The sequence below is a fragment of the Scaptodrosophila lebanonensis genome, unplaced genomic scaffold, assembly GCF_003285725.1.
Source record: "Scaptodrosophila lebanonensis strain 11010-0011.00,11010-0021.00 unplaced genomic scaffold, SlebRS2 tig00000092-arrow-pilon, whole genome shotgun sequence".
Lineage (NCBI taxonomy): Eukaryota > Metazoa > Arthropoda > Insecta > Diptera > Drosophilidae > Scaptodrosophila > Scaptodrosophila lebanonensis.
Window position 1 is genome coordinate 2,337,842 of NW_022060566.1, and position 14,466 is coordinate 2,352,307.

The following is a 14,466-nucleotide window of genomic DNA, read 5'->3' on the forward strand; positions in this document are numbered from 1 at the left end:
AAGCTCTTGTGAAGAGGGAGAAAAGCTATAATTTCGCAGAAATCAGCTACTTTTTGGATTCTATAATATAGTGCCAAGAATGGTTATCAAAAATTAAATGAAAAAAAAAGCTGTTCACATTTCGTGAGAAACTATTTAAACTATTCATATTAACAAAGCATATATATTTATATTTTAAAATGCATCCCAAAAACTGTTTATATTTTGGGAAGATAAAAATATATACGATTCTGCATGAATATGGAATCTAAAATGAAAAGCTGACTGCATTTCATGAGAAGGAACCATTTTTTCTTTGTGTCGTTAAGCGAGTTTTTTATGATCTTGCTTCGTGAATGATTGTAAGTGCGTGATTGTAAGTGCATTCTTTCTGTCACGCGCACATCTCTAGCATGTACGTATGTCTGTATTGCTTTTATTTTTATGAGCACGCTGCGAAGGTTCTTGGCACAGATTTCGAATAGCCGCGCGAGTGGAGGCCAACCAACCCAAGCCAGAGCCGCAGCACCAACCCCAGCGTCAACGCCAGCCAGAGACTGGCCACGAACCCCAACCTGCCCCAACACACAGACACATTGCACTTGCCCCTAGAGAGTTAGGCAAGTGCTGACAACAATAACAATAACAACAACAAAATGCTCTCCTTGACAGCCAACAAGACAGCGAAGCGAAAGAAGAGGCAGAGAAGGAACATGTTTCGTGGCATGCTGAAACCGGGAACTGAGGAGGGTGCAGGCGGAGAATGGTCCGAGGAATGTGAGCCAACAACCACCACACCGTCCACCCCCACACGCACACGCACACCGACCGACCACACCGTCAAAGAGGAGGAGGCGGTGGAGGAGGAATACGAAGAGAAGGCAGAAAAACAGAGCATCAGATCCCGCAAATCCCAGAAAACTGGCACACCCGCTGCATCCAAAAGATGCAACAAACTGCAGAAACAACAACAAGAAGAGGAGCAGGCAGAAAAACAGCCAGAACTGGAGATGAGTTTGGTAAAACGGTTTGCCAGAGAAATGGAATATGGGGGTCTCGGTGTCGGCGTCATTCTCCGCATGTTTTTCTGCCTATCTCTGGCGCTGTGGCATCAGGACGCCTGTCCACAAATCAGCTTCAGTCCCCGCTGGACACAACTGCCCACAGGCGGTTTCCAGAAGCAGTTCTGTCTCGTCTGCCGGATCGACGGCGATGTCCTGATGCTACTCGTTCGCGCCGCCATAAATGCGATCATTCCCCTCCTCGGCGTGATTCTCATAAGCACCGTCAATTGGATTTGTGTGCGTCGTCGCCTGCGCACCGGGGAGATTCGCGTCCTACCCATGAATATCGGCGTTTATGCGCTCTGTCTGCTACCCTATATCGTTCGTTTCGGTATTAGCTTCGGTTACTTTATGCATCGCACAATCCTCGCCTATTTGAACTCGGAAAATGCTCACACCCAGCGCTACAATATACTGCGCATGGAGATTTTTGCCATTCATCTCCTGCTAATGGTCTACGGCGTCGAATTGGTGTTCCTTTGGCTGCAAGGCATGGCCGCCATGCGGCATGCTTTTGTCGTCTACTGTACTCTCGCCTTCATCGACGATGGCGACGATATCGATCAGGCCGCCCTCGACTTGATCCTCCACGTGAGTTTTCTACACGCTATCTAGGCTCTCCAGAATGATCTCGAACTCTCCCATATGCATCGACAGCCCGCACCGTTTAGGCAGAGCCCGGAAACGGAGATGATTAAGCGATTCTACTGGAGAGTCAAACGCGCGGCAATACAGCGCATCAGAGATTTTAGAAACGACAGACATCACTAAAATACAGCAACAACCAACTCTCGGGTGCCACGGATCGGAACACCACCCGAACATGTTACAAGTGAGTCTACCAGTCTACAGTTTGCTCTTCATTTTAACGTTTTAGTACACATTTAAGCTATACTCTTCGGATGTATGGGCTTGTCCCACTTCACAGCAAGTCTACCAGTCTACAGTTTGCTCTTCATTTTAACTTTTTAGTACACATTTAAGCTATATTCTTCGGATGTAAGGGCTTTTCAATAATCTCATCTATTTTGTCTTCATTTATGTAAGGGCTATTTTTTTCTAGTCTGAACCAGGGTTCCCAAAAATCTCTTCGTGCTGCTCATGAGCACAAAAATGAGCAGAATGCGAACCCTGGTCTGAGCACAGGAATATTGGAAATATTATTATGTAATGGTATCTCCTAGACAAGTTTTTAGGGTTGGGTTTTAGCCCATGATCTGCTTATGAAATTTACAACGAGCCACAATCTGAGAAAATCAAAATAGTTATTCTTTAAAAAACATAAGGTCTACAAATTTCTGAAACCCATAAAAACTCTGCAATTTGCGATTCTGTCTATTTTGTCTGCACAATTTCTTCTCTGCTTCAAGAATTTTCCTTTGGTTTTCAAAAGGTAGTTTTAAATAAATATATCGTGAGCTCTAGGAGTAAACGTCAAAACGCAAGCGCTTTCCTCAATAACAGATGACTTGTATGAATGTACAATGAACCCAAAAAACACACACTGGAAACAATTTTTACGGCTACTGAGAACCTAAGAATCCAAAAAATATCAAATGGGGCCGATATATCCGACTACTAAAAACTTAAGAACCCCAAAACTTAGAATCTCCAAACACAGCGAAGGTTATGCAGAATAATATTCTAAGAATCCCAAAAGTACCAACTGGGGACTTTATTTTCGACTACGAACTGCGAAGCTTTTCTTCTCATATCAAGTCTAGAACCAAATACGGAATTAAGAGAATAACTTAATTGGAGTCTTAACTAAAACCTGCTCGGAGGCGCTTAACAAGGCGCTTGTTCGACCTTCTTCTCTTGGCACTCCAATCTCCCAACTCCTACTTGTATTCCACTTCTAAAACGCCTACGTTTCCATCCACTTACCTTTCGTCTTCTCTGGTTTCCTTGTCCTTACACCGATCCTCGTCTTGAGGGGTTGTTTCAGTTATTGTTGTAGCTACTTTTGTTGTTGCTTTTGTTATCGTTAACATTCGTCTTAGCGCTGCCAGATTTGTGGGAATGATAATATTGATAATATTAATGCGGACGCGGGTGTGATGGAAACTGTAAAGAAAAATCAGAAGAATAAAAATTCACAAATCAAAGTAAGCCAGAAAATATATTGGAAAATGTTTTTCCACCGAATTAATGGTCAGATATTATATAAACCGATTTTGTCACTGTATATAAAAAGAACTAATATTGACGGCTTCTGTTTTAAAGCAGATAACTAGAGAGTTCAAAAATCCCATTACAAACTGTTTAAATTCAGTTTGAATCGTTAATGAAGCAGCAGGGCCACCTAGCGGAGTAAAGCTACATTCATTGTATACTTTCGGTCAAAAGGCGCAACTATAAATAAAGTTTCACATTTTTTACGCCTGTCAGCGGTTCGCGCGCCATCTAGCGTGGCAGTTGCATGCCAGCAGATGGCGCCACTCTTCCCATTGCATATGTATTCATGTATTTATATAAACAATGCTTGTATATTTAGTGTTCTCTTTCTCACTCTCTTTAACACACACACACGCGCAAATATGTACTCTTTGCTTGTCATGCTACGTCTCTCTTTGCGGGGCTGCTCTTAAGTTTGCAGTTGACTGACTGGCTGGCTGGCTGTTTGCTATTGCTATGTTGTTGTTCTTGTTGTTGCTGTTATGTTTGTGCTGCGCTTTGCAGTTTGTGTGTCAATCGGTTTCATTAACCCCGAGCCCAACAAATGCAGTCAGCATCGCAGCACAGCCGACAACAACAGCGATGCTGACGAACCGATGACGCTGACGTTGAATGTTGAATAGAGGAGAATGTTGCTGCTGCTGTTCTTGGTGTTGGTGTTGTTGTTGTTACTTGTGTTGCTGCATAGCAAGCGGCATGTGCCGCAGACTTTATCGTTTTGTTAGGGTCGACAGGGAGCATAGCCAAAAGGTCAACAAAGTGCGTTTCGCACACACACACATACACATACATTTGTATTTCTCATTAGAGGCGCCTTAATTAAAAATCTAAATTTCTTACATGGGGCATGCCCCCATGCCAAGACACACCCTCATAAACCATCGCTGTCCACTACCATGTTTCCAGGGTCATTGCATTCGCTCGATTGGCAATTGTGTGTAAGTGCAACAGCGACAACAACAATAACAGTGAAAAGAATAAGAAGGAACGTAGGCAAAACAAAACAAAAATTACGGCACACGGCCGAGTGTCTGCGTCTTCCTTATTCCCTATTCTGCTCCACCACCCCTCCCTTCCCAAACACACAACACAAACGAGTATGTGTTCCAGACCACACAACACAAATACTAAACAGTGCATTATTATTTTTGTTGTTGTTGGTCTTTTACCCTCAACACAAACAGAGACGCCACTGTTTGCCGCCACTTCTATGCATATATACTTATGTGTATGTGTGTGTGTACAAATGTAGGGACAGTGGGACGCAAAGCATTTCGTTGCTATACAAAACCTTAAATGTCTTCGTTTTGCAAAAATAGAGCAGTTTTTATGTTATTTCAACTGTCAACAAATAATTTTATACAGTCTTATTAAATATTTCTATTTTACTAATTAAAATTGAATCCGTATGGTACAAAATTTAATTTTCAAAACTGTAATCCGTCTAAGCATGAAACGCTTTACTGTGATTGTGTTGGAGAAAAAACTGCGATGGCAAAGTGCTCGTCTAAGTAGGGCTTTAAGTATACATCAAAATTATATTAAATTTGTTGCTTTGAACACTCTTTGCATGACTGACTTCATTTTTTAAGAAGTAATACGTTACTATAAATAGTTGGAATTAAGGTATTTCGTACAACATATTAATAGTTCATTGAAACATCAGTACTTTAAATTTATTGCTTGACCTACAATTTCCAATATTAATGTAATTTCCCCATTCATTTGGCAGATCAAAATAAAGTTCTATATCATTATATAAGCCGGAAAAAAACAAAAAACAAAACAAAACCTTTTTATTCTTTTAATTCTAGCGGCTTCAAAGCTTCATTATGGCTTCATCAATTCGAGAGCCAATTTTTAAATGACTTGCAACTTTTTGATTCTCCAACTAAATCTTCTCTAAGAATATGTTTGTAATTAAATTTTCAATCAATAGTTTGTTGCAATATGAATACAAAAATGCTGTCATTGCCCAACCATCAGCAGCCGAACCATCGTTATAAATCAGTTTGAACAGTTTCAAATCGTATACATAATTACATCTAGACATCTAACTAAAGAAATATCAAGGCCAGAGTCCAAAGTCAGAGTTGTCAAGGGTTAATCCGAGAAACTTGAAAGTGTAATCCATGACGGAAAGTGTTGACCCAGAATCGATTGCTAAGAGAGTTAATGATGAAGCAGACAAGGAATCAGAAACCGTTAGGACTAAGCGACAAACTATTAGAGAGAAATATTACCGACTCAGTTCAGATAAGTTTCCCGACCAGCATCTATTGTCGATAGTACAGACTAAAAAAGACACTTCAGAAGAAGCTACTTGAGGTTTATAGTTGGAGGGATCTGTTTTTAAAGTCCGACATACATACAATACCTATATGTTTTTTATTTTTGTATAACTATATTGGGGGTACAGAATATTATTTAATAATCAGCTCTGATGTAAAATTGGAATCCGAAAACTTTTAGTCTTCCCTCGAATATATGTACAAACAAATTTCAAATGTTTCTAGCCCACTGTATATGTATATGTGTTGTGACTCTTGGCGTCCAAAGAGGCACACTAGAAAAAGTCACATGCAAATAAAAATAGATTTTTGTCGGTATATAGGATAACGACCACGAACGACCCTAAAGCCGGCGGCATGCGCCAGGCGGCCAACGACCGGCAAAAACAGACAAACTCCGCATCCCCAGCCCCATGCCGTCGCATGCCTTCGTTCCGTCCACAAACGCCTCATGGCGCCCACTGTTGTTTCCACACAGTCCCACAGGCAATTTTGCCGGCCTGTTCGAAAAATAAATAAATAAATAAATAAAGAAAAAAGAATGCTCGGCAAAAATACGAAGGCCCCATAGAGCCAAAGAGAAAGCGCTATTTTCTCCCTTATAATACAAACCACACACACACACAGGCGCGCTAAAGTCTGTCTGCATGTATTTGTGTGTATGTGTGCGTTTGGTAGGATCAAAAAGAGGAGCAGGCACACGTGTGTGTGTGTTTGTACTTCGCACAAATTGCGTGGCAAGCGGGTTGCGGTATGCGGCATGCGGCAGTGAACGCGCGCTGTAGGGGTTGCTGACCTCTTCTCAGGGTCGCCGAAGGTTGTTGAACCTTGCCAATGTATGCCGGCAAAGTGTGGGGAGAGCACTGAAGTAGCGTGAGATAGAGAGAGAGAGAGAGAGAGAGAGAGGGGGAAGCAGAGTGAGTGTAGGGCCGAGCCAAGCCGCCAACGAGGAAGTAAAAAAGGTGCATGGCAATGCTTCGTGGTTGTTGCTGTTGTTGTTGTACCCGCCGTTACTGCCCCACTGGCAATCTGTCTGTGTATGTGTGTGCATGTTTGCGTGTGTGTGTGTGTGCCAAATGTGTGCTGGTCGTTGGCCTTTATCGTTCGTCCCTCTCCCTCTCCTACTCTCTCTCTAGCACTATACTACTACTACAGCCACCTCCCTCTTAAGCGAGCGCTCTGTTCGTCTGTGACGTAATGTTGCATTTCAAATTGTGCTTTTCTGCTCTCCCTCTCTCTCACTCTCAATCTCCCTTCTCTTATGCGTCCTTTGGCAAGCAGGCGGCACTACAATATACGTTTTGTTGTTGTCACTCATTGTTAGAGATGTGGCTCTGGTTTTGCATTGTCTGAGGTTAGGGTTGAATGCTCGCTGCAGGATCAACATGTGCGGAGGTTCAGTTTTTAATTCGCTATCTGGGTCTACTCGTACTTGCCTATGCCTGTGCGATATCTTTGACATACGTCTGACCAAACACACACACATACATACATACATATACACATGCATAATGTATGAATGCATGTATGTACATACATACATAAGTACTACGAGCCCTAACCACTATTAATTGGTACGGCACGGTTTTTTTCGACAGTGCAACTTTCAATGACTCATATTTATTTGTAGGCGATGATTGCCCAAACATATTTATACTTTTTAAAAAGGTCATTGAATTACCTTTAATTTCATATCAAAACATGCACAAGTTTCATATCAACAAAATGAAAAAACTCAATTTAAATAAAACAACTTTCATACTACACGAAATATTTTGACCATTATTAATTGGTACGGCAACATTATATATTCATTAAAACTGAGTAACATCTCCTTTATTTTTAATAACACCCTGAATTCTCTTCTGCATGGTATTTACTAATTTTAGGCATTCTTCTGGAGTTATGGAATCCCAAATTTCCTGAATTTTTGATTTTAGTCCTGACAGAGTACGCTGTGGGTCATTCCTCAGCTTTCTTTTGATGATTGCCCACAAGTTTTCTATTGGGCTTAGATCTGGGCTTGATGACGGCCAATCTAAGACATCAATTCCATTTTCTTGAAGCCAATTTTTGGTTGTTTTTGCGGTGTGTGGTGATGCACCATCCTGTTGAAAGGTATATTCCCCACACTCAGAAAGCTTTGGTATTGATGGAAGGAGATTACTTTGAAGGATACACTTGTATTTTTCTGCATTTACAGTTCCATCTATAAAGTAAAGTTGTCCCACACCTTTGGCTGACATGCATCCCCACACCATTGTGCTCGTTGGAAACTTGACTGTACGTTTAAGACAATCTTTGTGATATGCCTCCGTACGTTTTCGTATTACTCGTTTTCGAGCATCACCGACACACACATCAAATTTGGATTCATCGCTAAAAATTATAGAATGCCAACGCCTCTGTTCCCAATTCTGCCTTTGTCTTGCCCATAGCAATCGTTTTTTCATCTGCAAAGCTGTGAGCAATGGTTTTTCTTTGGCCTAAAAACACCAACATATATTAATTGTACAGAAAAAATTATCTGTTATGCTAAGCAGGAACCGCAATCATACCTTATAGAAGCCATATCCAATTCTTTTCATTTGCTGTCGAGTCCATTCTCGTTTCACTGTTTTCCCAATTTTTGCAGACCTTTTTGCCGATATATCTCTCACAGTACTTCGCCGATTTTCCTTTATTAAACTCGACAAACTTCTTTTGTCACGCGAAGTAACTTTTGAGACTCGACCTCTGTTCGCTGTATTACAGTGTATATTGCCATTCTTTCTGTAGCTTTTCACTATATTTTGAACTGTAGACTTAGAAAGCATAAGACTTTTCGATATTTCACCATAGCTGTTGCCCAAATTTAATTTTTTTAGAATTTTAGCTCGAACTTCCTCACAAACTGGCTTGCCACGTGCCATCGTGCTCATAAATCAGGGAATAAAACTAAAACTACAACTAAATGTCATATGTTTTTACTTTTCCTTCATCACAATATTCTATTTACCGTTACTTGTCCAGTTTTTGTTTACATTTTACATTTTTCACCGTTTTTTTAAGAAAAATAATGTTGCCGTACCAATTAATAATGGTCAAAATATTTCGTGTAGTATGAAAGTTGTTTTATTTAAATTGAGTTTTTTCATTTTGTTGATATGAAACTTGTGCATGTTTTGATATGAAATTAAAGGTAATTCAATGACCTTTTTAAAAAGTATAAATATGTTTGGGCAATCATCGCCTACAAATAAATATGAGTCATTGAAAGTTGCACTGTCGAAAAAAACCTTGCCGTACCAATTAATAGTGGTTAGGGCTCGTATATTCGTATGTACGTATGTATGTACAATGGCGGTAAAAAAATAGCAGTATGTGTGGAAAAGTGTCCTTATCTTATTAGTTTGTAACTTTGCTTAAATAAAGGTACATATTTAAGCATTTTTGCTTTCTCAATGTAAATGGGTTTTTCTTGGAGGGTACTGTGCAAAATGAAAAGTTTCTCTCAGTAAGTTGATTTAATGGGTATTGGGGTTCGGTACTTAATGCAGGATCTGTTAGTCCTTTTCTCTAGTTGCATTTTCAAAATTTAAAAAATTCATAATAAATATGATATTTGAAAGAAAAACCTACATATGCTAGACTTTTCAAAAAGGAAAAAACACGCAAGTTTGTAAATGGCAAGAGAATTTGTGGAATTTGTACCGCCAATACAATTATATAAATACGAAGCATCGTGGTATGGGTCTAAATTTCCTATAATGGAATTGTGTGAAAGAAATAAATGGTCTTCCAGCAGGACAATGACCCGAATCATAAAATCAAAAATGGGAAAGTTTATAAGGCATCCATTCCAAACAACATTTTATAAAGATTTCACAATTTCTCGCAATTTCCTATTCAGTCAAATTTTGTACCATACATATGTACACACACACATACATACATATGTATGTACATATGAAAATATTAACGAATAATAGTGCTAATTTATTTATGTATAATTGATTGTCTCCTGAGGAAGGTTGCAATTCAAGACAAATTCTGCTAACAGTGCTCCTTTTTTTGTACCACAGCTATACATACATATGCACATATAATGCATGCATGTATGTGTGAATGCATATATGTATGTGTGAATCTTTAATCGCAGGCTAATGTGCGGCAATGGAAACAAATGGCAGCGCGTCGTGATTTAGTTTGCCTTATCGCAGCCGTCGACGCTGACTTCTCAGTTAACAGCGAGCAGCAAGCAGTGTGTGTTTATTTTATCGGTCATTAGCCTTTCTTTCTATTTCTCCTTCCCCGTCGGCAATAGGAGGACATCACATGACACAGTACGGACCACCCAAGCCACCCTTCCACCCACTTCATTCTCCCATTCGCTCTCACGTACGGTGCGTACTCACGCACAATGCGTCACATTAACCGTTATCAATCATACGACGCCTACAACGAAAAGAAAAAGCCATGACCGTGAAGTTTAACGCCCTCTGGCGACGTCGCAGCCGCAGTCGCAGTCACCGCCGACGCGCCGCCGTCGATGTTGCTATCGCTAGTCTGCCCGCTGTCTTAGTATGGTTTGCGCTGTGCTGCGATGGGGTGGGGGGAGCGCGGTACACAAGTATGTGGTGCGTGCAAAGGGTCGCGATGACACAGCACTGACGTCTTCTTGGCCGCTGCTGCCACCTCTGCTGCTCCCATCATTCTTCTTTATTTTTTTTGTGGTTTGACATTGAACTCGAAATTGACGCGCTGCTTGCCTGCCCTCTTTCGCTCTTTTTCTTACTATTTATGCTTGCCCTCCCGCTCTCAAACACTCACTCACTCACTACTCGCATGTTTTCTTGCGGCTGCTCCAGTTGGGGCGTCGTGTTTGTAGCGATTTCATTATTATTATTATTATTTTTTTTTTTTTTTTGGCTAAGCATTTGCCACCTTTTTGGTGTATTTTGTTTTTGTTTTTTTTTATTTGCGCTTCCTCAGCTGTGCGACGCAGAAGTTCAGTGAACTTTTGATAGAAAACGCTTTAAAACTTTTTGGTCTCGGCTTTTTATGACACCGATTTTTAGCCAAGCGAGCAAATATGTGTGTGTGTGTGTGTGTGTGTGTAATGGCCACTACACAACAGAGGCTCGTCACTTTTCACTCAGTGTAGGTATGTAGGTGTTAAAAAATAAACAAATGTTTCACAATTAACAATAGAAGCTGTCGAGGTTGTAGTTTATACAAATTTTAGCCGAACTGTGTCCTTTGACTTTGAAAAATTTGAACAAGAAAACCAAACATTGGTTTTAAAATGTCTTTATATAATCTAAAATGTTCATTACCAACATTTCAATTATAAACTTATTTATTTTCGTAAAATTTAATTTATTTTATGTTCAAGAATTTTCCTTAATTATTAATTTTTTAGCCTTTCTTTTTAGATATACGAAGCCCAACACTGGAAATGCTATCTCAATCTCACAAAAACCAAATTAAATAATTAATTTTTTTGTGTTATTCGGTTCCTGCACTTTTAAATGTTATCTGTATTCTTTAAAAAGCTTTACCTATTGATTGATAAATGTGATTATCTTTTATTGAAAGAAATCACATCTAGATGGATGAGAAATCTAGGAAGCATCGAGAAACACCTAAAGTTATATTTATTCGAAGAACAAAGAAAGAAAACAACTTAACTTTGATGATAAACCTAGATGTCAACGACTCGAAACGTGATAAATCTAGAAAGCAACGTTGGATGGAAAAGGAAGAAAAACACAGCTAGATGGTTGATAAACCTATAAAGCAACGACGTTGAATATAAGATATTATTTTAAATTGTAAAAGAATATAGCTTGATGGTTGAAAATACTAGAAACCATCTAAAAATCAACGATCAAAAATACAACTGGATGGTTGACAAATCTAGGAAACGAAACACTAAATATAAAATGAATTTTTTATGTACAAACAAAAAATCTAGGTTCATGATAAGCCTAGAAAAGAAACGATATCGCTGATAAAACAACTAGGTGGATAGAATACAGCTTGGTGGTTGAAAATACTAGAAACCATCTAAAAATCAACGATCAAAAATACAACTGGATGGTTGACAAATCTAGGAAACGAGACTCTAAATATAAAATGAATTTTTTATGTACAAACAAAAAATCTAGGTTCATGATAAGCCTAGAAAAGAAACGATATCGTTGATAAAACAACTAGGTGGATAGAATACAGCTTGATGGTTGAAAATACTAGAAACCATCTAAAAATCAACGATCAAAAATACAACTGGATGGTTGACAAATCTAGGGAACGAGAGACTAAATATAAAATGAATTTTTTATGTACAAACAAAAAATCTAGGTTCATGATAAGCCTAGAAAAGAAACGATATCGTTGATAAAACAACTAGGTGGATAGAATACAGCTTGATGGTTGAAAATACTAGAAACCATCTAAAAATCAACGATCAAAAATACAACTGGATGGTTGACAAATCTAGGGAACGAGAGACTAAATTTAAAATGAATTTTTTATGTACAAACAAAAAATCTAGGTTCATGATAAGCCTAGAAAAGAAACGATATCGTTGATAAAACAACTAGGTGGATAGAATACAGCTTGATGGTTGAAAATACTAGAAACCATCTAAAAATTAACGATCAAAAATACAACTGGATGGTTGACAAATCTAGGAAACGAGACTCTAAATATAAAATGAATTTTTTATGTACAAACAAAAAATCTAGGTTCATGATAAGCCTAGAAAAGAAACGATATCGATTAACGAAATATGCTAACGAAGCGGTTTCTTAGCATGTTCGGAAACTCTTCATCATATATTTCATTCCATTATTGTAACGTATTTAAAATACGAAATATCTCATAATAAAGAATTGCATTCGATGATCCAAATATGTGTACTTTATTAAATTTGGTAAATTTCTCTCTTTCAATTTCTCCATATAGGCCCAACATCTCAATAGATAAACAGGCATATCTACAAACACAAACTCCCGATAATTTATTGATAACAAACATTACCTATTTAGTTAATAATTTAAAGCCAAGCCAATATGACTTGGGTTTGTGGTCAATGCGAGAAATAAATTGCTTTAAACGCTCTGACTTGGTAGTTCCTAGGCTTCCGCCCTACTCTTCCTAAACTTTAGTAATATATTTATTTATTTATTTTAAGCATTAGTTACTGTACTTAATTATTTAAAATAGTACTTCTCTCCTACCAGGCCATCGAGTCTACTTTTGAAATTAAGATCTTATACCTCGTAGTAAAGTTTACTAGTTTTTCGAAAATTTATTATGCTTGTATTTGGATTATATTGTTGTTTTCAGTTGTCTGATAAGTTGCTTATTCGGGTATTTTGGTGGTTAAGGCACTCATCCTGTAAGTATTGTATTGACAGGACAGTTGGGCTTTGAGTCTTCTTAGAAGAGCGCAGCATTGTTTAAAACTATTTTTATACTCTGTACCTGAATATACCTACACAATATATCTTTTATTTTATTGTTTTATCTTCAAGATCGTAGTGCCACAGTTTTTTGTTTGAAGGTAACAATTTTTATCATGCTGATACCTAAATAGCAATAAGCAACGATTTTCTCAGAATCGGGCTTTCTCTCAGTCGTGCTCGTAACACGTTTAAAACTTTGTCTTTTATAACCACATAGAAGTAATGAACTGAAATCCGCTTTACTACCTCTAGAGAGTTAAAGCCGCAATTGATTTCCTTAGCCTATCAAATGTATAGTAATTATACACAATTAGAATAATTTGATCCTTTAACGAGTCGCTGTAAATGGAGTGCCATGTTTTTCTTATTTGAAGAATGAAGCGAATCAGGAAACCACCACCACCTGGCTTCTATATTTACTGATTGCTCAGATTACAATCACGTAACTGGCGGTCCGATAGCAGCAGAAAATTTCTAAACAGAAATTTTCCATAGAATTTTCGCGGCAAGGTGGTGGGGCGTTGGTAGGTCTGTTGAAGTTTCTAATGACGGCAAAGCTACGCTGGAAAACAAAGGTGCAAGGTCGGGCTATCCCCTACTCTATTTGTAGAAATAATTTGGAGAGTAATGATAAATACGTTTTTTCCTTAATTTGACTTTAAAGAGTTTGTAAGGAAAATAAAGAACTTGAGGTTCCAATGACTATCTTATTTGTAGAAATAATTTGGAAAACAAAAGAGATTAAAAGGTTGTTCAAACAATTTTTTTTTAAATGGAAATAGTTGATATTCGAAGCCACGCGAATAGTGTTGTTTTTGATATGATATTGATTTGTTTATGATACTAATTTTTAAAACAAATATAGTTGGATGCCAAACCCAGAAAGCATCAACAGATTATTTCTGTTATTGATTGAAAACACATGCAAGCCGAACGTTATCGAAAAATTTGACTGCTAGACTTTCCTATGTACATATGTACATATTTTACACATTTATATGGGAGTTGAACTAAAATGTATCTTTAAAGCAACAGGAAATTTTAGATTTAAAAAGTCTTCCTTTTATGATTGAGGTTCGAAGTAAATTTGATCTTTGAATCTGACCAACATAATAAGTAAATCTTTTCAGATACTAAGCCATGAAGGCATAATTCTTTATCCAAATTGATTGCCAGATTAATGTTTTTGGGAGATTTTAGAGATACCTAAGAGATACGCTTTTATCTTGCTGTCCGAAAAAAATGTTGATGATTTACAGATGCTTACTTCCAATAAGAATTACCCATATACCCATGCTTAGAAAATGCAAATATACATACATATGTACATACATATGTATGGAGTATGTATGTATCAACGGCGAAAGGGCGGTCTAATGGAGAAGCAATTCCTATTCTTTCCTCAACACTTGAATGCCTTAAAAAGATCGCTATTTTGCAAAATAATCCATATCTGTATGTACGTGCAATCAATCATATGTATGCATTGATTGTGCGATA

The 14,466-nt window shown here is 38.1% G+C and overlaps 1 long non-coding RNA gene across 2 annotated transcripts; it reads left to right on the forward strand.

Moving 5' to 3' along the window:
• Positions 1–1,539: 1,539 nt before the first annotated feature.
• Positions 1,540–12,193, forward strand: LOC115627319. Of its 2 annotated transcripts, none has more exons than XR_003995658.1 (3): positions 1,540–1,634; positions 1,701–1,875; positions 10,917–12,193. It is a non-coding gene; the product is annotated as an uncharacterized LOC115627319 (long non-coding RNA). The 2 variants fall into 2 exon arrangements; XR_003995659.1 differs by having other exon boundaries at positions 10,930–12,193.
• Positions 12,194–14,466: the final 2,273 nt, after the last annotated feature.